This window comes from Hyperoodon ampullatus (genome assembly GCF_949752795.1).
Source record: "Hyperoodon ampullatus genome assembly, chromosome: 8".
NCBI classification, from domain to species: domain Eukaryota; kingdom Metazoa; phylum Chordata; class Mammalia; order Artiodactyla; family Ziphiidae; genus Hyperoodon; species Hyperoodon ampullatus.
In genome coordinates, this window is record NC_136921.1 from 111,470,790 (window position 1) to 111,495,522 (window position 24,733).

Genomic DNA, 24,733 nt, shown 5'->3' on the forward strand with positions numbered 1-24,733 from the left:
AATAATGTTTTATCTGACAAAAGTCACAGGCAAATGAAAGAAATAATAGTCGGAGAAGGAATGATGTATTGTCTGGTGAACGTCACCCACAAGAAGGCTTGTGATGGGGCTTTGGAAGGCTTAAGCAGAAACTAAAGTATAAATGCACATGGGCTAAACCTTGGGTCATACATTAAAAATCTTATCAGCAGCCTGCATGCTTGAGAGAGTCTTAGGAACGGGAGCAGCCTGCCCTGTCTTACACTGTCAGAGATGGTACCAGGGTGAATAAACTAAGTGTGCATCTACATCGTCCCATTTGTTCTGTCAGGTGACATTGTTTCTAGGAGACAGGATAACAGATTTTGGTAATCGGGGACTGTGTCTGCTTGCCTTCCGCAGTACCCTCGCTCCTGGCTACCATCAAGGAGTCTGAAAGCTCCTCCAGGAAGGTGACTAGGAAGCGAGGACTGTTAGAATAGCAGCATGGTTGGTACCCTATGGTAGCACACTGAAGAAAGAGTGGGTGTCTCCTTCCATGAGTTTTATGTGTCCTAGAAGCAGCTCGATGTTTTGAAGTAAGAATTTATTACAGTTAGACTAGAAGTATTGGGGTTCATACTACAGCTTCTGTCTTCACAGACTCATTGCTTTTGCAGGAAAAAGTATAAAGTCCCATGTGAGGCTACCAGTGACCTGCAGGCCTACTGACCGCACTGGAAGTGAGATAGAAGTAAAGAGCAATATGAAAACATGATTGGCCCATTGTGATTATTTCCACAGGTGATCCAGCAAAATACCTGCTTGGACTCAGGAGATCTGGGTTCTGTTGCCAGCTTCACACACACAAAGGCTGGTATCTACAACAAAGCAGTGATGGTTTCAATCTGTGTTAAGCACCTGTTGGATTAGGAAACACACTGGAAGTGAGGGAATGTTTTTTCCTAGGCTAGGTGGAATTCCTGAAGGTAAGGTTTTCACTTCTTCACTGTGCTCCCCTGGTGATCTTTTCCTGCTGCTCTCATGACAGCCATTTGTTTGACTGTGCTTTCCATAGCTGCTGACATGCCTACAGCCCGAGGGCACATGCAATATCTTATTCACCTGTCTGCACCGTGCCTGCTGGTAGCAGTGCTGGTACTTGGTAGCTGCTTAATGATGTAAAAAAGACATGTTTGAAAATATAATCCTACTTAGTTCTCGGCTTAATTTGGTTTTGTTTGATTCAACTCATGGGAAGCATTGCAGTCTCGATTGGGCTTTGAAGTCAACGCATCTGAATTTGAATTTCAGTTCCTTCAAAATCTCTAGTCGAGGAATTAAGACAGTCACTTAACTTCTTTGATCTTGAGTTTCCTCTCTTATGAAATGCTGTGGTACTACCTATACTAGCTTACTCTCACAACTGCTTAATGGTAAAAAAGAGGTCTTGCAGGTTAAGTAACTCAATAAACTAGAGCCATCTCTGAGAGCGTTTTTTAAACCTCATTTTATAGATATGATTATTTGTTATACACTCAAATATTGCCCTCATTGGATAAGATAGCTGGACTCTTCAACTACAAAAATATTTCTGTTCTGGCTACAGACCTATGTCTGAGGTTATCAGCAAGCAAAGGATTAAAATTAGCCCAAATCAAAAGAGTAACTACATTTAGTGATCATTAATAGAACAAATTAAAAAAAAAAGTGCATTAAGGTCTTTTTAAGTGAAAAAAAAAGGATCTGCTTAGTCACTCTAAAACTAAGCAAACATGTCTACGTGTCTACGGCAAACATGTCCATGGAAAATATTTCCATACCTGGTGAGTGATAAGGTCAGTTTTGTACTTTTGAGCCGCTACAAATTAATTACGACCTAGAAGTGGTACCAAAAAAGACAAAATATAATTTCATACATTTTAATCTTTATTTTTTTAATCCATTCCTTTTTTAAATCATTTGCTTCATCGAGCATTTATATGGCTAATTTCACTGAATTATTCTGTCTTGAATTGTGGGCTTTTATTGGGACTTTATAAAGTTCCTCGTTAGAGAACACTAATCAGTTTAAAATAGACTTTTGTTGTGGCCAGAAAGCCTTATCAAACAGCTAAAGCATTGACTTCACGTTAAAAAAGCAAGACCTTGAGATCATTTTAAAATTTAGGATAATATTTTTTAAAACACTTTTAAGTGGCACCCACGTCGGCAGCTTCTACCGGATCATTTCATCTGCTATTAACCTAAGTGTGGATCCTTTGGAGGTGGTCTCTGTACTCAGGGCCATTCTTGACTTCTCTCCTGGGAAATCCCATAAGAGAAAGCTCTTCATTGCCTAACACAGCTGGGAAGGACACTGCTGGTCATGAATATGAAAAGCAGTGCCAAGAACAAAGTGACCTATCAGGGAACAAAAGAAAGGTCTGAGTTGAAAAGTGATTGAGAAATGAAGGGAACGTAGTAGCTGGAAAACAGCATGATTTGTAAAGAAAAATGAAAACACAACTTGGATTTAGACAGACTTACTAGGAATTAAATCTTGGGGAAATGACTTACCTTCTCTGAGCCACCATTTTGTTATTATAAACTAGGGATAATAGCAATTATCTTCTAGGATTGTTGTGAGGATTAACTGAGCTGACATGTGAAAAGTAGTGGGTGCTTATGACATGTTTAATCTCTTCTGGCTTTCTCTTCCTCAAGACGGACAGAAAGTTAAAGTCAGAGAATGAAAGACACCCTGATAGAGGTGTGGAAAGTGTCGAACAGATCCAGCCAGTGGAGGATCCCGCAATGCTTGGCTCTTCTGGGGTATTATTAGGACAAAGGGGCACCTCCTTCTCCATCATTCCAAGACCAAGTTGACTTGATACTTTGTCTTCTGCCTCCCCCTTCCCTGTGGCATACCAGGAAGGCAGTTAAGGTGATGAAAAGAGCCATGGAGCCAAGGGATTCGAAAAGCTAAGCTCTTTTCCTTATTCTCTATGTGGTTGACTGGTGGAAGCATCTTCAAGGCTGGGGCTACCATATATGTCCATGATGTAGCAGAGAAAGAGGTCACCCTGAAGGTGAAGGGATAGGGAGGATAGAGATAAAAGGGACCTGGGAATGACAGTCACAATCATATGGCCACCAGGGCTGCAGATGAGGCTAGGCTGCTGAATTAAGACATGGTGAGATGTGTCCTCTTTAGTTCTATTCAAATACATTATGAGATACTTCTGCATGCACTAGAGCTGATGTAAGTTATTTCTGAATTATAGGAAGTAGTTAATTAGAGGTTAAAAAATCAGATCAGCTTGGCATCGAATAAAATGGGGAAGGAAGATAAGCCCTTAGAAGAAGGGAAGACATGATTCCGAGGCTACATCAGTGAGTACCAAGTAAGGTGTGATCTCCGACCAGCTTCAGACTCTACTCAGCTTTCCAAGGCCCACCATTGCACGCTTCAGGAAGTAAGCCTGTCAACCGCCTGAACCACTGTCAGACATTGTTTCCAGTCCTCCTCATGTCCTTAGAGAATCTTGAATGAGGGAATCATTTGTCTATTATTTTTCTAAAATCCACATAGGGTCACAATGTGCTACTGATAGAAACAGCAGCAGAATCCACGTTCCATTCTATACAATCCAATGCTACACGGTATCGTCCCATTTCCCTCTGTCATTCTCATTCTTTCCGTAATTCATTTAGAAACAGTGGAGGACAGTATTGTCCAAAAAAGTTCGGAAGACTAAGTCACAGTACCTTCAGCAATGTTTTTATTCCAGATGTTAACTGATTTCAGTAGAAATCCAGTTGGAATCTCATTTTTCCTCAAGGAGAAGTATTTCAAATTTAAAATTATTTTGCAAGTAAGAAAACAAGGATAGCGCAATAACTTGCAAAAAGAAAAAAAATCCAATATCTTTAGAAAAGCCCAAGACAGAATAAAGGCCTCAGACCTGAAATATTCTTTGCTAATTAACCAATTACTTATTTGTTTTATGAAATAAAATCTTTTTTTTTTTTTTTTTTTTGCGGTACACAGGCCTCTCACCGCTGCGGCCCCTCCTGTTGTGGAGCACAGGCTCCGGACGCGCAGGCCCAGTAGCCATGGCCCACAGGCCCAGCCGCTCCGCGGCACGTGGGATCCTCCCAGACCGGGGCACGAACCCGCGTCCCCTGCATCGGCAGGCGGACTCCCAACCACTGCGCCACCAGGGAAGCCCCTGAAATAAAACCTTAAATGCAGTTTCTATAGGCTGTTAAGCACCAATCTTTCCTTTGGCAGCCTGTTCTGCATTATGCTTAACCAACTCCTGTACTGATTGGAAGATAGTAGTGAGATCACCTGAGAAGATCAGGTGATCTCCTCAATGCCTTTAATGTCATAAGAAGTTTGCCCTAAATAAAAATTTTCTTTCAGGCTTCCCTGGTGGCTCAGTGGTTAAGAATCCACCTGCCAATGCAGAGGACATGGCTTCAAGCCCTGGTCTGGGAAGATCCCACATGCCATGGAGCAACTAAGCCCGTGCGCCACAACTACTGAATCTGAGCTCTAGAGCCCATGAGCCACAACTACTGAGCCCACGTGCCACAACTACTGAGGCCTGCGCACCTAGAGCCCGTGCTCCGCAACAAGAGAAGCCACCGCAACGAGAAGCCTCCGCACCACAACTAGAGAAAGCCCGTGTGCAGCAACAAGACCCAACACAGCCAAAATTTAATTAATTAATTAATTTAAAAACAAAACAAAAAAAACCCCAAAATTTTCTTTCACCCAGTACTCACCACCTATGTGACAAAAAGCATGAAAATCATGATTATCAATATTATGCATTTGGTTGCTTTTTATTTCAAGGCTAAATATTTTAAATAAGAAACTTCTTGCTTGTTTAAGGATCTTGACATACAAAAGTATTAAAATTTCACTCCTTGGCAAACATATTTTCCAAACTAGTCAAAGAAAAACAACGTTCTTTATTTTTTAAATTTTTTTCCTTCATAAGGCATTTATTCATTAATATTTATTGAGTACCTCATCCTAGTGGGATTAAACACCTTTTATAAAAACAACATTCTTTTTTTTTTATAGTTATAATTGCTTTCACAAATTTTTTGATTGTTTTTAAATTTATGTACTGGCTTATTTAAGTGATCTTCAATCCTTTTTTTTTTTAATTTATTTATTTATGGCTGTGTTGGGTCTTCATTTCTGTGCGAGGGCTTTCTCCAGTTGTGGCAAGCGGGGGCCACTCTTCATCGCGGTGCGTGGGCCTCTCACTATGGCGGCCTCTCTTGTTAACGGAGCACAGGCTCCAGACGCGCAGGCTCAGTAGTTGTGGCTCACGGGCCTAGTTGCTCCACGGCATGTGCGATCCTCCCAGACCAGGGCTCGAACCCGTGTCCCCTGCATTAGCAGGCAGATTCTCAACCACTGCGCCACCAGGGAAGCCCCTAAAAACAACATTCTTTAAACAATGAATAATAAAAATCAAGGACTTAAGCAAAGTACAATATGTACATTAATCTGCTAATGGTTCTTCCCACATATTTATCTCCAGTCATTATTTCCAAGTATATGGCAAAAGCAAAAGTTCTGCTGCTGCATGACCTGAGCTTCCTAAATTATTTTATTCACCCCTCAGTTCCTCATGCTCCAAATTTTTGAAGTGAAGTTCTCTTTTTGGCCTGCTGTTCACCCAAATCTTATATCAAAAGCCAACAATGGAGGTACGTTGTGTATATTTAGGGCTAAGAAAGTTTTTGGTCTTCTACTAAAGCTCATATTAATCCCACAATTCTCAAGGAATGTGGAAAGTAATCTGTTTTTCTAATTTATTTCTAGGTAATATACAGTTTAACAGTATTTTGAAAATGAGAATGGAAGGCTGACTAAGGTACAGGTTTTAATGGATGCAGAATACTTTGTTTCTGCCATGAATCAATGAGTCCTTAGGAAGACAGCAGGACCATTTCATACATTTTCACACCAACCTCCAACTGTACTGTTCTGGCCTGTGTACCTGGAAATAATTTGTCAATAGCAGTGTCCTTTTCTCAAGACAGCTCTTCGAAATAGAGTTGATGGGCCTATGCATTTATGACACCTGTGTTAAGTTTTAAGGTATTGCATTGGCCAAAAAATTCATTCGGGTTTTTGGTAGGATAGGTTGAAAAACCTGAACGAAGTTTTTGGCCAGCCCAATATACAGCCCAGGGTCCACCACTTCCAGAGAGCTGAGACTAATATACTCAATCACTCAATTCAGCTTCATCTGAATATCTACTCACAAGAGCATTCACTTGTTCTAAATTTTAAAGAAATATTGCAATCTATTGCAGTTTACCCACACCCCTCTAAATAATCTGGCAAAAATATTTTATTTGGATGTTCTCTGCTGTATCTATTCATTTATTTGGTGGCATTTGATGTGTGGAGGTTAGAGTGGAGAGCAGGAAAAGGACCTCACACTGACAATTCCTAGATGCCCAGACAGCTCACTGTGGGGAGGGCATCATAGAAGTGGGCCTACCTTTCTTTGTAAATGTTATCTCTGCCCTGATTCAAGGGCATCTGGGCACACTATGGTGTTCTTAAAGCATGGTCCACAGACCCCTGGTGATGTCTGAGACACTTTCTGCTGGTTCTCAAGCTCAAAACTGGTTCTACAATAATTCTAAGACATTATTTAGCCTTTTCATTGTGTTGCAATTTGTACTAATGATGTAAAAGCAATCGTGGGTAGAACTGCTGCTGCCTTAGCATGAGTCATGATATGGCACCAAACTGTACTGGTAATCTTTGTATTGTCAAAGCCACTCACTTGCAGGGGAAAAAAACTCCACTAATTGTATTGAGGAATATCTTTGTTGAGCTGTAAAAATTATTAATTTTATTTACAACCTTTGATTACATATCTTTTTATTGTCTTCTGTGAAGTTTGTAGAAAATAATTCTACTGCATACTGAAGCATATGTGGTTATTTCAAAAGAACTTGGGGGGCTTCCCTGGTGGCGCGGTGGTTGAGCGTCCGCCTGCCGATGCAGGGGACGTGGGTTCGTGCCCCGGTCTGGGAGGATCCCGCATGCCGCGGAGCGGTCAGGCCCGTGAGCCGTGGCCGCTGGGCCTGCGCGTCCGGAGCCTGTGCTCCGCAACGGGGGAGGCCACAGCAGTGAGAGGCCTGTGTACCGCAAAAAAAAAAAAAAGAACTTGTGCACGTTTTTGAGTTGTAAGATTAACTGGCTCCTTTTTTTGCATTTAACATAATTCTCCCTTAAAAGAATTATCAAAAAACATAATTGTTCAGACTCGGGTACTTAGCAGAACTAGTGAATGTGTCACTTCAAAGAAAACAACTGAGATAATGAAATCTGTCAACATTTGGAAGATCCACATAACTCAGTAAACTAGTATTTTTCAAAAGACCAAATGCATGATGCTACAAAATCATGCATGAATAAAGATCATGTTCAGAGTATGAAAAGTTCCTTGAAATGATTCCAGCTACTACACTCCAACTGTTTTTTTGCTGTTGTTGTTGTTAAAAGCACCACTTGTAGAGTTTAGGTATTGCGTCAAAAAAAAATCCACAAATTATCTGAAAAGGTTACTAAAATCCTCCTCAGTTTCCAAGTACATATCTAAGTGAGGCCATATTTTCTTCATATATTTCAACCAAGACAACCTATCACAACACGTTTAATGCAAAAAAAAAGATTATAGAAACTGGATGTCTTCTATGAAGCCAGACTTAGAAGAGGTTTGCAAAAATGTAAAATAATGCCTCTTTTTTTCAGAATTTTTTGGAGAAATATGTTTTATTAATATATAATGGTTTATTGTTCTTATTTTAAATGAATTAATGAACAAGGTTTTTTTCAATTTCAATTCTTCATATGATAAATGCAATAGATATAAACCCACATCAGTGAAAGCTATTTGAAGTCCTGGATAATTTTTAAGAGTATAAAAGACTCTTTAGACCAAAAAGTTTGAAATTTGCTGCCTGAGTATAAGTCGATGTGCTCAATCAATCAATACCATTATAAAGTTCAGCAATATAACAAATTCTCTAAGGCAGGGATCAAGGCACTTACTAATGTCAGAAAGAAAAAAAAAACTATTGAATGACCTTTGTCTACAGAAAAGCAGTCACTGACAGTTTTCCTCATACAGCTTCATGTAATTATGCCAGTAAACCTAGTAAGCTCAGTATGTCTCATTCTGTAAAACAATTATTTCCATCAAGATATAGCAGTCATGATTTTTATTCATGTAACATTTCTGATAACAATATCCAATTAACATATCCATTTTATGTCCACTGCATTAATTTTATGTTAAAAGAAATCCAATAGTGCTCAATTACGTTTGCCTCCAAATTAAATTAGCATTAAATGAATTTAATGGGTATCTTAATTAGATCATGTTATTAAGAGGATTTTATACAAATTAAATTCCACCTCTGCATGGTTCAAACTTCTTTGTGTTAAACACAGGATGAAAATTCTTTAAAACATAAGGAGCATAAGAGTATCTCACATTGCAAACAGAGAAGGAAAACAATGAGGAAATTAACAGAAAATGTAAGTAAGACTCACTTCAGCCAGAAATGACTTATTGTTTCTATATTCCTTCTAGTGGTAATAGAACTTTCTTTTCCACTAAACTATTAAAATCTTTATATTGAAAAAGGAAGCAATGGCAGCACATTTCTCTGAGATTCTTTAAACTTTTTGAAATCAATTGCCAATCCCAGGCTTGTTTCCTTTTATTTTTCCCAAATAATCCAACTTCACTAATTCTTAGGAAATTTTAATTTTATTAAATAGAATTGGCATGTAATCAGAGCACAATATACTTCATTAACTCAACAGCAAAACTGTCCAGTGCTCTTCTGTATGACCTATTACTGTGGTTTCACTACTAATAACAATGGGTAACATTCAGTGAGTAATTACTATGTGCCTAGCCATCTGCTAATTATTTTGCATAAATTATCTCTAAACTTTGTTATATTTCTGAAAAGTGGGCATTATTGTCCCTAATTCATAACTGGGAAAAATGAAGCTCAGAGAAGCTAAGGAACTTGCCCGAAGCCACACAGATAGTAAGTGAGAGAACCCGATGATTTCAAAGGCTGTTTTTGCCATAATGTTACTTCACTAGAGCCTTTAAGAAGTAGCTGAATGCTCTATCTCTGCAGGCAGAATGCCTTGGTGTGATTCATGGCTCCATCATTCTGTGGCCAGTGTATTTGGGCACACAGATCCTCTGCCACGGTGACAAATTCATGATGTGTTAATAGGGATGGACAAATAAGGAACTAAAGAAAATGGCCCCCTAAGGGCATAGGCAGTGGGGTGAGAACAGATTAGGGTGAGCTTTCTCTGAACATATTTTTTATATTGTTTTAACATTTGAACCAGGTGAAGGTTCAGTAATTTAAAAAATAAAATCATATAAAAAATAGCAGATGCTAAAATTCAACACAGGTAAAAACAAATTTAGTTGATAATGAAACCATGTAGATTAAAGAATTGCTTCAAATAACTGTCAAACACAGTATTACTTCTGTATTTTCTTAGCGGGGTATCTTCTTAAGTCTATCTGCAAAGTGTATCTGCCCAGTAGAAGTTGTATCTAAACTTCACTCAGTAAATTTAATAATAATACACACGCATACACACACACAATTAGGATAAAGTAAATTATAACCCATTAATATAAATTAAAATCCACAAAAATCTTGAGCCAAGGTTTTCAGCATAAAAAAAGAAACAAAATATAAAATAAGTTTAAAAAATCAAATCTATATAGTTAATTTTGTAGTGGAAGTATCAGGGCAAAGTACTTAATTTCCTTTTCAATATATCTTTTGTCTCTGTCCACTAAAAGGGGCCGGAAACAATGATATCTGAATAGCAACAAGCACACTTAGCACCTAGGTTTTGCTTTCTAATTACCATCTCCCATAGAAAAGAACCAGAGCTGTTCACAGAAATGGCTGATTCCGGATCTGAGGTTTGGGAAGTACGAGGGCATCCTGGCACAAGGAAGTGATCAAGTATCAATTGGAGTCATGTCAGAAATGGATAAATGAGCCAGCTTGAAAGAGCATCCATTGTCAGATTTGCAACAAATGTAACAGCAAAAAGAATTATAACAGTAATTAATTGTAACCCATTAAGATAAATTAAAATCCCTAAGTCTGTAATGATGCTCAAACAAAAGAAAGAACAATTTAAAAAGCTTTTCTTAGTAGAAAAAAATAGCTATTAAATGTAAAAGGAAAAATATATTTGTAAAATTACCCTTTTGCAAATCCATAATATTGTCATTGATTACAAAACACATCACTAATGAACGATAAAACCGTAAGTTGAGAAGAGGTCGGGGCACAGAGGATTCACAGATTTCTTACAAAGGGGAAAGCGGAACATCACAATGAAACAGTCACTACATTAGCCAAGTGATTAAATTCAGAATCTCTAACAGTAGAACAATCTGATATGACATAATAAGATATACACAGTGCTACCTGTGAACTCTTCTGAGCGAGAGCGAGAGAGAGAGAGAGACCAGAGAGAGAGAGAGAGAGAAACAAATGAGAAACTCAGTTCAGTTTACCTCCTGTGCAGAGAAAAATCCAGTTCTTTCCTCCTCTTTCCTTTGTGAGCATCTCCTTTACTGCTCACACAAAACACTTCACTTCCAACACTTCTGGTCACCAAATATTGGAGTTTTTTCCCAAGCCAACAAGCAATTAACCGGCACTAGCGGGTGTCCTACAATTTAACTCAATTCTAACACTGTCTACCTGGAGCTCCCACAGGTTAAGGGCTCAGTCCCACCAGACTGCTCGCACCCAACCTCAAATGCCAACTGCAAGCAGTATGTCCCCAGAGTCCTCACAACTTCACTCCTATTTGGCTACAAAGTTTCCCATGATCTCCTCCTCTGGTCCCATTAATTTTCTAGAGTAGCTCACAGAACTCAGGGAAACACTTAACTTACATTTACCAGTTTATTAAAGCATATGTAAAGAATACAAATAAACAATCAGATGAGGAGATACATAGGGCCAGGTCTGGGAGGGTCCCAAGTGCAGGAACTTCTGTTTTCATGGAGTTGGGGTGTGTCACTCTCAACATGGATGTTTTCACCCACCTGAAAGCTCTCTGAAACCCTACTGCTGGGATTATATGGGGCTTCCCAGAGTATGCCTGATCAATCATTAATTCCATTTCCAGCCCCTCCCCCGCCTCTGGGAAATGTGGGGTGAGGCTGAAAACTCCAAACTTCTCATCATAGTTTGGTCTTTCTGGTGACAAGCTCCCATCCCAGAGCCCACCCACCGTCATGTCATTGGAACAAGAGATGCTCCTAGCGTTCTTTTTAGGAAATTAAAGGGTTTTAGGAGCTCTGTGCCAGAAACTCCGTGTGTGCATGTGTGTGTGTGTGTGTGTGTGTGTGTGTGTATTATATACTTTTATCTTGTGTTGTGTTAATTTCTGCTGTACAGCAATGTGACTCAGTTATACATATATATTATATATTCTTTTTCATATTCTTTCCTTTATGGTTTACCACAGGATATTGAATATAGTTCCCTGTACTCTACAGTAAGGCCTCGTAGTTTATCCATTCTGTATATAATATTTTGCATTTGCTAATCCCAAACCCAATACTTCCCTCTCCCTCCACCCCCCACCTGCCTCAGCAACCATAAGTCTGTTCTAATGTCTGTGAGTCTGTTTCTGCTTCGTAGATATGTTCATTTGTGTTGTAAGTGATGTAAGTGATGTCACATGTAAGTGATGTTATATGGTATTTGTCTCTCTCTTTCTGACTTAACTTCACTTAGTATGATAATCTCTGGGTCTATCCATGTTGCTACAAATGACACTATAAAATGGGTTTTAAAGTGTTTCCTCTCTGGGAATTCCCTGGTGGTCCAGTGGTCTAATCTACAGAAAATTCTCTCAACCGCTCAAGTCTCTTTAATAGACCAGAGGTGGTTGGTCACCTAAGGGTTCCAAAAATGGCTCTTGGTCACCTTACTGGCAAGTCCTGCTTTGGTGATCTGACACCACATGCCTCTCTTTAGTTTAAAGCAGGCCGAGACAGGAAGATTCCTAATAACATTTTTGTCACAATAATATATTTTTCCTCTCTTGTAAATGACCAAATTAAAATGGAATGGCATGAGGAGACAGGAAAATGGACACTAACTATGCTTTCATTTAACAAACGGACCTTTCCAAGTCGGATGCTGCGTGCCCTGTAACTCTGGAATTAGTTTACTTTTGTTAGTATCAGTCTGAACTAGCCGGAATAAAAAAATCCCGCCTCAGTCAGTAGTTCCAATGGTCTTTCTGAGACTTTCAAGGAGCTCGAAATAGACCTTTAAGAGCTGACCAGCACATTTTGAAACAGTATACTTTCCTAGTATGTTTGTCTAAATTAGAGCAACTTTTTTTTTGCTTATTTATTTATTTATTTTTATTGGAGTATAATTGCTTTACAATGTTGTGTTAGTTTCTGCTGTACAATGAAGTGAATCAGCTATGTGTATACACATATCCCCTCCCTCTTGGACCTCCTTCCCACCCCACCCCGCATCCTGCCCATGTAGGTCGTCACAGAGCCCCGAGCTGAGCTCCCTGTGCTGTACAGCAGGTCCCCACTAGCTATCTATCTCACGCATGGCAGTGTATATATGTCCATCCTAATCTCCCAGTTCGTCCCACCCTCCCCTTCCCGACCGTGTCCACATGTCCGTCCTCTACATCTATGTTAGATTAGAGCAACTTTGAATTGTTAAAAATTTAACAGTCAATGTACTTTAAAATTTTAGAACCCAATTATAAAATACAGAGAATCCAAGAGGAAATATAGCCTCACCTCAGAAAAAACTATTGCTAAAGTATTCACTCATATTCGTCCAACTTTTATCAGTTATGTATATACGTACATATGTATGTATATATGTACATATATGCTTTATAGCATTTGTAACTTAATGCTGTATATCAAATGTCTATTTATATAGATAAACATACACCTACATTATGTTTCAAGATCAACGTCTTTTGAAATGATAGTTAAAAATTTATTAATTGATGACAATTGAGGTTGTTTTTACATTTTGAATATTAAAAACAGTATTACTCTGAACATCCTTGTATAAACATCTTTGAATATTTGACTGATTATTTTCTTACTCTAATTTGTAGAAATGTAGGTTCAGTGGGTTTGCACATTTTCAAGAATTTAGCTTCATGTTATGTCCTTGAATCTTCCCTCATGGTGGCCGTAACAACTGATACCACCCCTGCAAAAGCTTCACCACCTCATTGCCACTAGGCATCTTCATTCTTTTACTTTAGTCAATGTAATTAGATCCAATGCACAAAGCTATGCTGTTATTATTTCCAAATAAATTATATTTATTTTATCATTAATAGGGTTAAACTTCTTTTCAGCTGTTATTATCCATTATCATTTCTTTATAAATTTTCCATTCATGACCCAAGCCCATTTTCTCTTTGGTTTATAAGAGTCCTTTGCATCTTAAAAACCTTAACCAAACTTTTATTAGAGCCATTGCTAAGAGTATATAATAAGCATTTTTTTCAAATATGTTATCACTCAGATTTTGAATGATCTAAAAGTTTTTCTGTAATCAATCAGGCCCAGCTAACCACTGACAAGGTATTACATAACTCAGAAAGAGCAGAGAGGCAGCCTGATGATTGATCTTAGAGGAAAGAGAAACAGAGAATTTGTTAGGGGAAAAAAAAGAAACATTAGCAACCTTCTACTTTTATCTTATAATGAGGATGTATGAATTCAGGGTGGTGAGGTTTAAACCATAGGGCTCAGATTATATGGTTTGTTGTTGCCAGTGCCAGGGCTTATGACCCTTGTGCCATCTTCTTTCCACAAGCCAGTTGTGCTCAAATTTGGCTGCAAATCCTGAGGAGCTATTTAAAAATAATCCATGGGAGGAGACAGCACACGACCTACCATCTGTCTTGTGTGCCATGATCAAAGAATTGTAAGTCACTATACTAAATAAACTCTTAGGATTTGTTTTTATGAACTGTCCTTCTTAGGGGTCTCGGAAAAAGTGAAATGTGGTATTTGCCACAAAGACAAGGAAATAAGAAGACCCCAAGTCTCCACTCTTTGTCTCGCCAACTTTCCCATGGATTCCAAAACGTGGAGTTAAGAGATGGCTCCACAGAAGGATAAGATGGCTTCCTGAGCTTCCAGTTAGTGAAGGACACCGCTTCAAGCATCTCTCAACACATCTCAACATCACTACTACTCTTTGTGTCTAAGATTTTCCCTGCAGCTCAGATGGTTGAAGATGCAGTGCACAGATAATCTCGAGGAAGGAGAATTTTAGTTGAAGATAAGAGTCAGGCTGTCAGTAAGAAGGCACATGTTGCTAAAGGCCAGGTTAATGATTAAGGTTGGCAAAAGACCTCACATATGAAAAATTCTAGCTAATTAGTTTAGTTGAATTGCTCTTTCTTTCTTGGTCTTCATGTCTTAATGAAGCTGGTAAAATTAAAAATGAAATAATGCTCCGATCAAATGATGGGACAATTAGACATGTTTCATGCTTCATGTGACTAGGGTCCTATCCATTTAAAGCTCAGCAGGAACTGTCTTTGGTGAAAAAGTGCTTCCTATATATGAATATCTAGTTCAAAATATAGACTTTTTTCCAGTTTACAAAGAAATGAATCTGGCAGGAATTAAGCCTCAGAAGCATAAAACATCCAAACCCCACAATCTTAGTATTTAGAAGAAATCAGCCTCTCCACATCTGAAATCAGAGTTATTTACTTAATCTAATTCAAAGCCCATCATAAGAAAATTGATGTCACCTGTCACAGACTTGAATTATAACTCCCTAGAACCTCAAAAATGCCTCTCTGACTTTAAGTGATAGACATAACTAACAAGCTTTATACTTCACCTTCACTCACATATCTCCAAAATTCTCTTCACTAGTGATCTGCAAAATCCAAGCTCCAACCAACCATGGCAACATTTCTAGGGATGCTGAAAGTACCCCATTCCATACAACCCTGAAAGTATCCAGAAATTAACTCTCTGAAGCCATCACGCCCCATCTCTGACAGGCATTCTCCGTCACTGTTCTACGTGTCGTTCACCAACTCCATTCCCAAGATATTCTTAGTCCTGGTCCCTAAGAGGCTTAAGTTTGCACAAATGCTGGAATCCGACTTAAGTTACATTTCGGATGCCACTTAGGGAGATCCCAGTGCCTGATCACTCAAGGATCCCACAACACTCCAACTCTTATATCCAGTGTCCTTTGAGGTAGCTGGCTTCTATCCAATTAGCCATATTATCTCATGTTTTCTTCTGACTGTACTCTTACTTCCATCCCCCAAACACTCCTAGCTTATTCCTTCTTTTTACTTTCTTGTTTGTTGTGCAATTATTACATAAGACCACAGAGGTCCCTTGGGGTTCAGTGCTGTGGCTGATGATTTAAGCAGTGTGTTTGCCAGGTCTGGTTGACCCTAATGGAAACCTAGATCTGCAGGAAGATTAACTAAGTTGTACTTCTCTGGCATGGGGTGCTTTAGTAAGGTAGCATAAAATATGATCTGCAGGAGGAGAAAATGATGGAAGCACATTTTCTATGGAGCAGGGAAGTACATGGAAAACATCCTGAGCACAGACTGATGTGGTCACAGAGGGCAACTTCAGGTCAATGTTTCAGATACTACTGGATTCCATCTGCTCTCTTGGCAACTAGTTAAAAATAAATAGTTCATGTTTTGGCTCTCCCTTGCATTCTAATTGGAAAATATTTGATCTAATTGGTGAACAAGACCTGGATTATGCATCAAAAATACCACTTGCTACTGCTACCACAGCTGAATTCAATGCTTAGATTATTTTTAAAAAGCATGGTGTGTTCATTGCAAGATTATTGGAACAGCAAAACAATTGGAACCTGCCTAAATGTTTTGGAACCTGCCTAAATGTTCTACAAAGGTAGAACAGCGGCTTAAATTAAGGTCCATCCACTAGATGGAATAGTGTGCAGCCATTAAAGTGATAACAGGAAGAATATGCTACAACATGGAAAATATTTATGACAGAAGGTCAAATAAAAGTGCAGGATGGCAAGTAATAGGCAATCTCTTAATGTCAACTCTGTAAAACAGATGCATAAAATATCACAAAGGTATAAGGAGGCTGTGACTGATATTTTTTATTTAATTTCCAAATCTTTCAAAATATCACTTGATGAAAATGAATATATATATATATATAACTGAATCACTATGCTCTACACCTAAAACTAACCCAACATTGTAAATCAACTAAAAAATAATTAAAAAATCAAAATATTACTTGATACTTAGTGTACTTTTTTTAAGCAGTAGAAGTTGAAGCAATTTCAGAAGTGTTTTCACACTGATACTCTCCCTTGGTGCTCTCTGCCAGGCAACTCCCTTGATTCTCAGAGGAGATGGGGTTCTAGATGGAAGACCCCTATGTCTTTACTGAAACTAGAAATTTCAAAGTATGCATCCAGCAACTTCCCCCCAAATTCCTTTGGTGAAAAGAGGCAGCTCCAACAACATATTTCATGTCTCAACAGCCTGTTGTTTTGAATATACTTTGTAGCTTTGACTTTGAAGCCATGTACATAGTCTACTTAATTATAAAATGTAATTTAAAATTAAAAAGAAACCTATACATTTAAAAATGTAAGGAAAAAGTAAAAGGAAACAAGTAAACCTAACGGCTTATCCAACTGGTGGCATTACTATAGGAAGAAGAACTACTCCAAATGATCATAAAACACAGTATTTTCACTGTACATCTGTAGTGAGATATGTCCTAAGAGCAAAATGAACTTTGAAAACAATCAATTATAAACTGGTTTTCAGTAATCATATTGGTGGTAGTAGTTTTCTAGTGTGCATTTTATATATAGTGTGTGTTAAAGCAAATGAGTAATTACAATCATAGTGAGAACCAGAATTTTTGACATGAGAGTAAGAAAATGAAGGATAGGTAAGAATAAATCAAAATTCTATAGCCTTCAACTTGCATTGGAGTCATCAGTATAGACTCATACGTATTTTTTAAAATCTCTTTTGCTCTGTCGGTGAAATGACCTAGAAATAATGACCAACCCTAAAAGCAATAATCATTCTTAATTCCTAAATCTTAAGTCACTGGAGAAATTCTATTCTCTACTAAAGGAACTAGGGCTTCTTGGAGAACTGGCAAATTCCAGGTCTGCAGCAGGAAATACATGAGATGAGCCTGGAATATCTTATACATCGGAAAGGAGGCTTCCAAAAGTGTTTCAATGCCAACTTGAATTAGCTTCCACTGCCCAAAGTTGAGAAAATCTGAGCCTTGGTACTGTCAGTAAGTGCAATTATATGAAACACATCAAATATTTCTCAATACATTAGTTCATAATGATATGTTTAAAAATTCATTGATTATTTTCGGACATTATTAAGGTATCAACTCATGATTTTGAAAGCTAAATTTTGAAAGGTAAATAAGAAGTATCAAGCATTTATCCTATTGTATCCCAGGGTAACCCAATAGTTGATAAGAAGAGGTTTCTTTTAACAAAATTATCTCAGCTTAAGTGAAGGAATGATAGAACTAGACTACAGCCATTTTGCAAGTCCTAAACAATAGCTACCAATATTTGATAATATCACAAACCGAGCGACAAAACAACATAATGTACCTCCTGATAATGTACTGGCTATGAAGCAATTAAATCTGGCCCAGTTTGTAGATCTAACCAACAATTGACAGAAAATACTGGGGCCAGAAGATCCTGTTAAAGACACCTCAAAGATGCAATAAACAAAATCCATAACGTGGGAAACTACAGTGCATACAACCTGCTGTCTTCAACAATACAACAACAAAATAGCAATTGCAAAGAAACAAAAGGAGGTGAATAGATCAAAAAGACATGAGAAAAAATTTTAAAACTACAATATAAATCTTATTGGAATCCTGATTAAAACAAACAAATGGAACACAATTGTGAGCAAAAATTGGATATCTGAAAATATTACAAAATTATTATTATCTTTTAGATATAATAATAGTATTGGGATATGTTTCTTAAAGGGAGTTCTTAACTCCTGGAGATACATGTTTAATTATTTACAAATGAAATTACATTTCTTGGAAATTTGCTTCAGACTAATCCAGGGAGCAGGGGAAGTCAGTGGGAGTGTGGAGGAAACAAGATGGGCATGAGTTAATAACTGCTGAAGAGAGATGATGAAGGTTCATTGTACGATTTTTATACTGTTCTATTTTTGTTATGCTCAAAATTTTCTTTCATTAAAGAGTTCAACAAAGTCTCATGTTTATTAATTAAGCCAACAACTTTTAAAATGGGCATCAAAGTATGAGTAATCACATTGTATAATGTCTTTAATAATGCATATATCTTATTTACTTATCAACATGTGTATAGGAAAACACACATAGTACCTAATATATATGGGAGTCTATAAATGTCTTTTTAAGTTAACCCTCTGAGATAAGAATTGTTATTTGCATTTTCAAAGGAGAAATCACCAAGGAAATGGCAGATGGGGCCCAGAACTCGACAATTCTGACTCCGTACCATGCTACTCTTAAGTTTAATATTCACATGATAATTCAGGGCAATTCTGAAACTAACCATGTTATACCACTGTCTGTAAAAAAAAATTCAGTGATCTCCCTTTCCCCAGGGGATGAAATTTAAGCACCCTTCAGACCTAACGTGGCCTGCTCATAATTCCCCACACTTACCAAGCTCTTCTGTGGCTCCAGAATTTTGACCCATCAGTCTTTCCCTAGAAATTCTACCTACATTTTTACATTTAGTGAACTTCTACTCATCCTTAATGATCTACCTAAAAGTATCCCGTCTTGGTGAAGACTTCTCTAGTCCCAGGATAGAGCTAGTCATTCCCTTTTCAGTATGTCCATAACGAAGAGACATAGTCATAGAATGTACACTCACAGAATATAACTACTATTTATAAAATATTTATCAAGCACCAGTCACTGTTTCAAGTGCTTAATCTATATTAAACTAATTTATTCATCCCAACAATCCTATCAGGTAAATACCACTACCATCCCTATTTGACAGATGAGGAAAATGAGGCCTTTCCTTGATGGATTAAATCAGTTTTATTTTTCTTTGTATTTTAAATATTTAAATACCAAATAGTGTAAGGCACATAGTAATTGCTTAGTAACTATTTGTTGGATTGTTTTGGAGATTTTAAGAATTTATTTAAAGCAAAGCCATTTCTCAACAGCAATTTTTAGATAAAGCAGGAAAAAAAATGGATGGAATGAGGTCTTCTAATTTAGATCCATGTGTTGGAATAGATTGAAACTTTGTTTGACTTTTCTCAGAAGAAAATAAAAGTAATTATTTGTGCCATGGAGTTCTTTATTTGAACCATTTGCTTGGATATTTTTGCTGTTGTGAGGCTTTTTACAAATGATTTTTTTTAATTGCCTCTACTTTTTGGCTAAATAAGGTCATGAAAGATTTTGACCAGCCTTAGTGTTTCTCAAAATCTCAACTGAAAATCATTTTTATAAAATACCTCAAACTGCAAGGAACTAGGAGTGTATCTTGTTTGACCTCAGAATACAGTCTGAGCAAACAATGTGTTTTCTAGTTCATCCCTTTTATTTTTAGAGTGTGTTGGTCTTTTAAAATGAACTATGGTGCTGCTGGCAATTGTATCATTTGGAACATGTCTTAATGTACATAAAGCATTGCATGTTTCTGTAAGTATATTTCACAAGAGGTTTTCTATTTGTGATAGTGTGACTACAGTTATACCTTTCTTTTTATCACAGATATTATTTCTACAGTGCATCTTAACATTCCGTGCATTTTTGCTGTGTTGTCTTAAATGTCAGTATGCCATTAGCTTAGATCAGTCAAATTATTTTCTGGGAGAGACAGAAGCTCATGAAAAGGGTCTTGATGTCTCCTATATAACACCTTCACTTCATTTTAGCCTTAAATTCTGAATGCCTTTATATAAAAAATATATATATATATTTCCCCATTCTAACCTTGTTTCATCCTGCCACCTCCAAATTGTCAACCACTGTTGGAAAACCTTCCATTTATGTCTGGGTTCCTTTGGTTTTATATGGCAGAACTTCAAACTCAATTGGTTGAAACAAAAATAAAAAGTTAATCCACGCATGCCCAGGCAAGCAAATTCTGGTTCCCAAACCTTTTCTGTTGCTTTTACTTGGCGCTTGCTTTCTTTTCTAATGATGTACTTCTCAAATACCCTCTCACTTTTGGAAGCAAGATGGCAGCTGAAAACCAAGAACTCCTATCTTCAGAGCTTAAATCCCTAAGAGAAAGAAGACCTTTCTATCCCAATACATATACCTGGACACTAATACCACCTGAACTAATTAATGTGATCTGAGAAACTGATTTCTCTGATTGTCCAGGCCTCGGTCATATGCCCAACCCTATCGTTGATGGAAAGATGCCAGCACTACCTGAAGGACATACATTGAGAGTATGAGGTGGTCTCTGCCAAAGAAGAGCTATCACCAAAAAGGTAATGGATTCTGAGCAACCTATACAAGATACAGCAATCATTGAGACAACTATAAGGTAGTGCAAAAGCAACAAATATCAATTCAGACTACTTGGGGACGATGTCCAATTCAAAACCTTAGAGTGTGGTTTTAGCCAATCAAATTCTTTTGAACTTCAGTTTCCTTCTCTGTAAAATGTGAAAAGTAACAATGCCTATTTTATGAAGATCAAATGAGTAAGAATAAGTACATTGTTTGCTACTTACCACATTGCTTGCCAAATAGTAGGCATTCAATAAAAGCTAGTTTTCCTCAAGACCAAGGCGAGGTTCATCTCATATAGGAAATCATCCTCCACTATTCCTGTCTTTTCTTCTGTACCCTCTGAAATCCTGGTTATATTAGAGTCCATTACACAATTCAGCACTTACTTGCATAAGGCCAATACCACTTTCATATGCTAGATATGCCAATGTCTTGTCTCATCAATTAATTTTCAAGCTCCTTATGGGCTGAGATCATTTCTTTATGCCCTGCCCCAGCACTCAGCCCAGGACTGGTTACTCCGCACAGAGTAAGAGATGCACTGCATCTTTGGACTGACTGTGAGGCAAATTACATTTTGAGAACATTGGGTGACACATATGGAAGCATATACACAAGCAGAAGAGGTAATAAGTATTGAAAAGACTAACTGGGGAAAGCAGTGCCTAAAACTGGAAAGAGCCTATATGCGTTTACTTATTTACTTAGAGAGTAGAGGGAAGTTTAGGAGGTACTGAGAGAGATGTTTAGTGTCACCCTGCTGAAGCTATAAGGATGGTTCAAATGCCTTTTGAAAATCCCTTCTAATTCCAATAGATTTTGTCACATGCAGTAGGATTACTTGCATCTAGAAAAGCATTAGAATTTAAAATAGATACTTAAGTTAATGATTCACTAATAGGTAAAATAGACATTACAAGGTTAGATTTTGGGAACAGACCTAGATTTGAGCTCCCTATCCAGCATTTGGAATCTGTGTGAACTCAGGCAAATTACTATAGAATCTGTAATGAGGGACCTATATGGGACTAGGAAAATTGACTAAGATGGTGCAGGTAAAGGGCTTCTTCCCACACAGTTGAGAAAACAATAAAGATTAGCAAAGATAAGATTTACTACTATGTTATTTGGGAATGTAGAAAGCATAAGCGGGATTAAGTCTGATTTAGAGAAGTTCAACACCTAAGCATTACGGTTGTCCCCTTAGTCTTGGGGAAAGTGAACATGACACACAATAAGCATTTGCCTAATATCCAGCTGGGTGAGTCCAGTGCTGACTTTTATTTCATTTTAAATCCTATTTCCATTGGTTTCATTCTCAGTAGAGAGCAAAATCAGATGACAGTTGGGACCAGGTTCATCTCTTTTCTTAGAACCCCACAGGGTTTCTTCTCTGTCTGTATGTTTTGGTTTGGCTTTACTAGGAACCGTAATAATGACTTAAAACTGAAAAATAAGATTTAGTCACTGATACTCTCTTGGTAGAGATATTAGATTTTTATTTTACCAATTCCACCAGATTTGGGGGACATCATGTAGTTACTGTCAAGAACAAAGCTTCTAAGATGTACACTGATATAGAGAGAGAGAAGAATGAAGAAAGCATGTATGTCACCAAGGTGCTGAACTGTTGTTTAGCTGTGATGAAGAATTCTCCTTTGTAAGAATAGATACAAGAGGTTTTTGCAGTGGATGGGAGGGGCAGGGACACAATCTAAAATTTTCAGTTTGCTTATTAGCTGGCCTAGTGCTTTCCTTTGAAACGTTCTCAGTATCCTCCTTAAAACACAGACATAGAACTAAACTGATACTGTAGAAAAAATGGGTTTTGCTCTGTCATTTGGAAAGGGAGTTTCCAGGCTATTTTGGAGGTAAAGATGGCAGGCACATATAGGGTTTGTTGTTTTTTTTTTTGAATACTCTATAATAGTTCATTTTCACCTCTAATTAAATACTAGATTTCACTGTTTAACCTCATAACATCACTCCATTATGATCAGTTAAATTAATGTTCTGAAGAGGAAAATGAAGATTTTAATTAAGACAATAATTAACAGCCTATAAGCATCACCCTAACAGCCACCTTAACTCTCTTCTCTCCACATGCTAATTCAGAGGCTTCATTTTAGACAAACTAGTCCACTCACTGTTATTCCCTGAAAATGATATACCCAAGCCCACTTGTGTTCCTTTATTTTCCTTGCCTCAAGTTTCTTCATTATTTCTTGTTGCAGTTGATTCTCAAATTGTCCTGCAAGGTGAGCCCCTCATCCCCTCCTGAATCCTGCAGATCTAGGAGAAAAGTCCTGCTCATTGATGCACAACCAATTATTTTGCCTTTCTGTGAATAAATGTTGCTTTCCCTCCACTACATTGAAAAATCTTTGAAGGCAGAGACTACATCTTCTATCTTGTATTTTCAAGATTTTTCATATAAACTGTTGTTGATGACTTGTCCATTTATATAACATACTTTCTTAAGTATCAGCTGAGAACTGAGAAGGAAAAATTGACAAAATTTCTGACACTGAAACGTCAGTGCATCGACAACTAAATTTAATATGATATTGTATAAAGAGAAACAGACTCACGACATAGAAAACAAACTTGTGGTGTCCAAAGAGGAAAGAGGGGAGGAATAAAATAGGAGTTAGGGATTAACAGATACACACCACTACATATAAAATAGATAAACAACAAATATTTACTATATAGCACTGTATGTGTGTGTGTGTGTATATATATATATATATATATATATATATATAATATTGTAAAAGGAGTCCCAACTTGAAATTAGACTTTTAGGACATTTTTAAATAATTGGTGAATAATCCTAACAGAGGTTAATTCATATGAGAGTTTCATTTTTGGCTAAAATGGAACGGGATCGGTGAAAGCTGGTTTAAATAGAAAACGTAAGTTACACGGCCATAGTAGCAAGAGGAGAACAGAGGTGGTGCTGGTAATGATGAGGGGGCTGGTGATGATGTTGTTATAAAGATAATATTTATAGATATTACCTCCCTGGACACTTGTTTTTAATTGAAATATAATTGATGTACAATATAATGTTAGTTTCCAATATAGTGATTTAACATTTGTGTACATTATGAAATGATCACGATAAGTCTAATAACCATCTGCCTCATACAAAGTTATTACAATATTATTAACATATGCCTTGTGCTGTATATTGCAACCCCATGGCTTATTTATTTTATAACTGGAGATTTGTAGCTCTTAATCCCCTTCACACACACTCACACACACACATCTCTGCTCTGGCAACCACCCATTTGTTTTCTGCATCTATAACTTTGTTTTTGTTTTGTTTTGTTTGTTTTGGTTATTTAGATTCCACGTAAGTGACATCATAACAGTATTTGTCTTTCTCTGTCTGACATTTCACTTAGCATATTCGCTCTAGATATATCCATGTCGTGACAAATGGCGTGATTTCATTTTTTAATGGCTGAGTAATATTCCATTGTGTGTGTGTGTGTGTGTGTGTGTGTGTGTGTGCGCGCGCACATGGGTATACCAAACTTCTTTATCCATTTATCTATCAATGGACACTGAGGTTGCTTCCATATATTGGCTATTGTAAGTAATGCTACAATGAACATTAATTTGAATATATCTTTTCAAATTAGTGTTTTGTTTTCCTCGGGTTAACACCCAGAAATGGAATTACTGGATCGTATGGTCGTCCTATTTTTAATTTTTAAAGGAACCTTCATGTTGTTTTCTATAGTGGCTGCACCAGTTTAAAATCCCAACAGCAGGGTATGAGGGTTCCCTTTTCTGCACATCCTTACCAACACTTGTTCTTTGTTGTCTTTTTGATGATAGCCACTCTGACAGATGTGAGGTGGTATCTCACGGTGGTTTAGATTTGCATTTCCCTGATGATTAGTGATGCTGCGCATCTTTTCATGTGCTTTTTGGCCGTCTGTGTGTCTTCTTTAGAAAAATGTCTATTCAGGTCCTCTGCCTATTTTTGCATTGTTTGGTTTTCTGATATTGAGTTCTATGAGTTCTTTATGTATTTTGGATACTAACACATTTTCAGATATATTGTTTACAAATATCTTCTC

At 37.4% G+C, this 24,733-nt stretch overlaps 1 protein-coding gene across 2 annotated transcripts in view; it reads right to left on the minus strand.

The window, feature by feature from the left end:
* Nucleotides 1-24,733, minus strand: part of DPP10 (dipeptidyl peptidase like 10) — a gene marked incomplete at both ends in the record, with an annotated part of 1,361,190 nt that overhangs the window by 1,167,272 nt on the left and 169,185 nt on the right. The window lies entirely within an intron of this gene.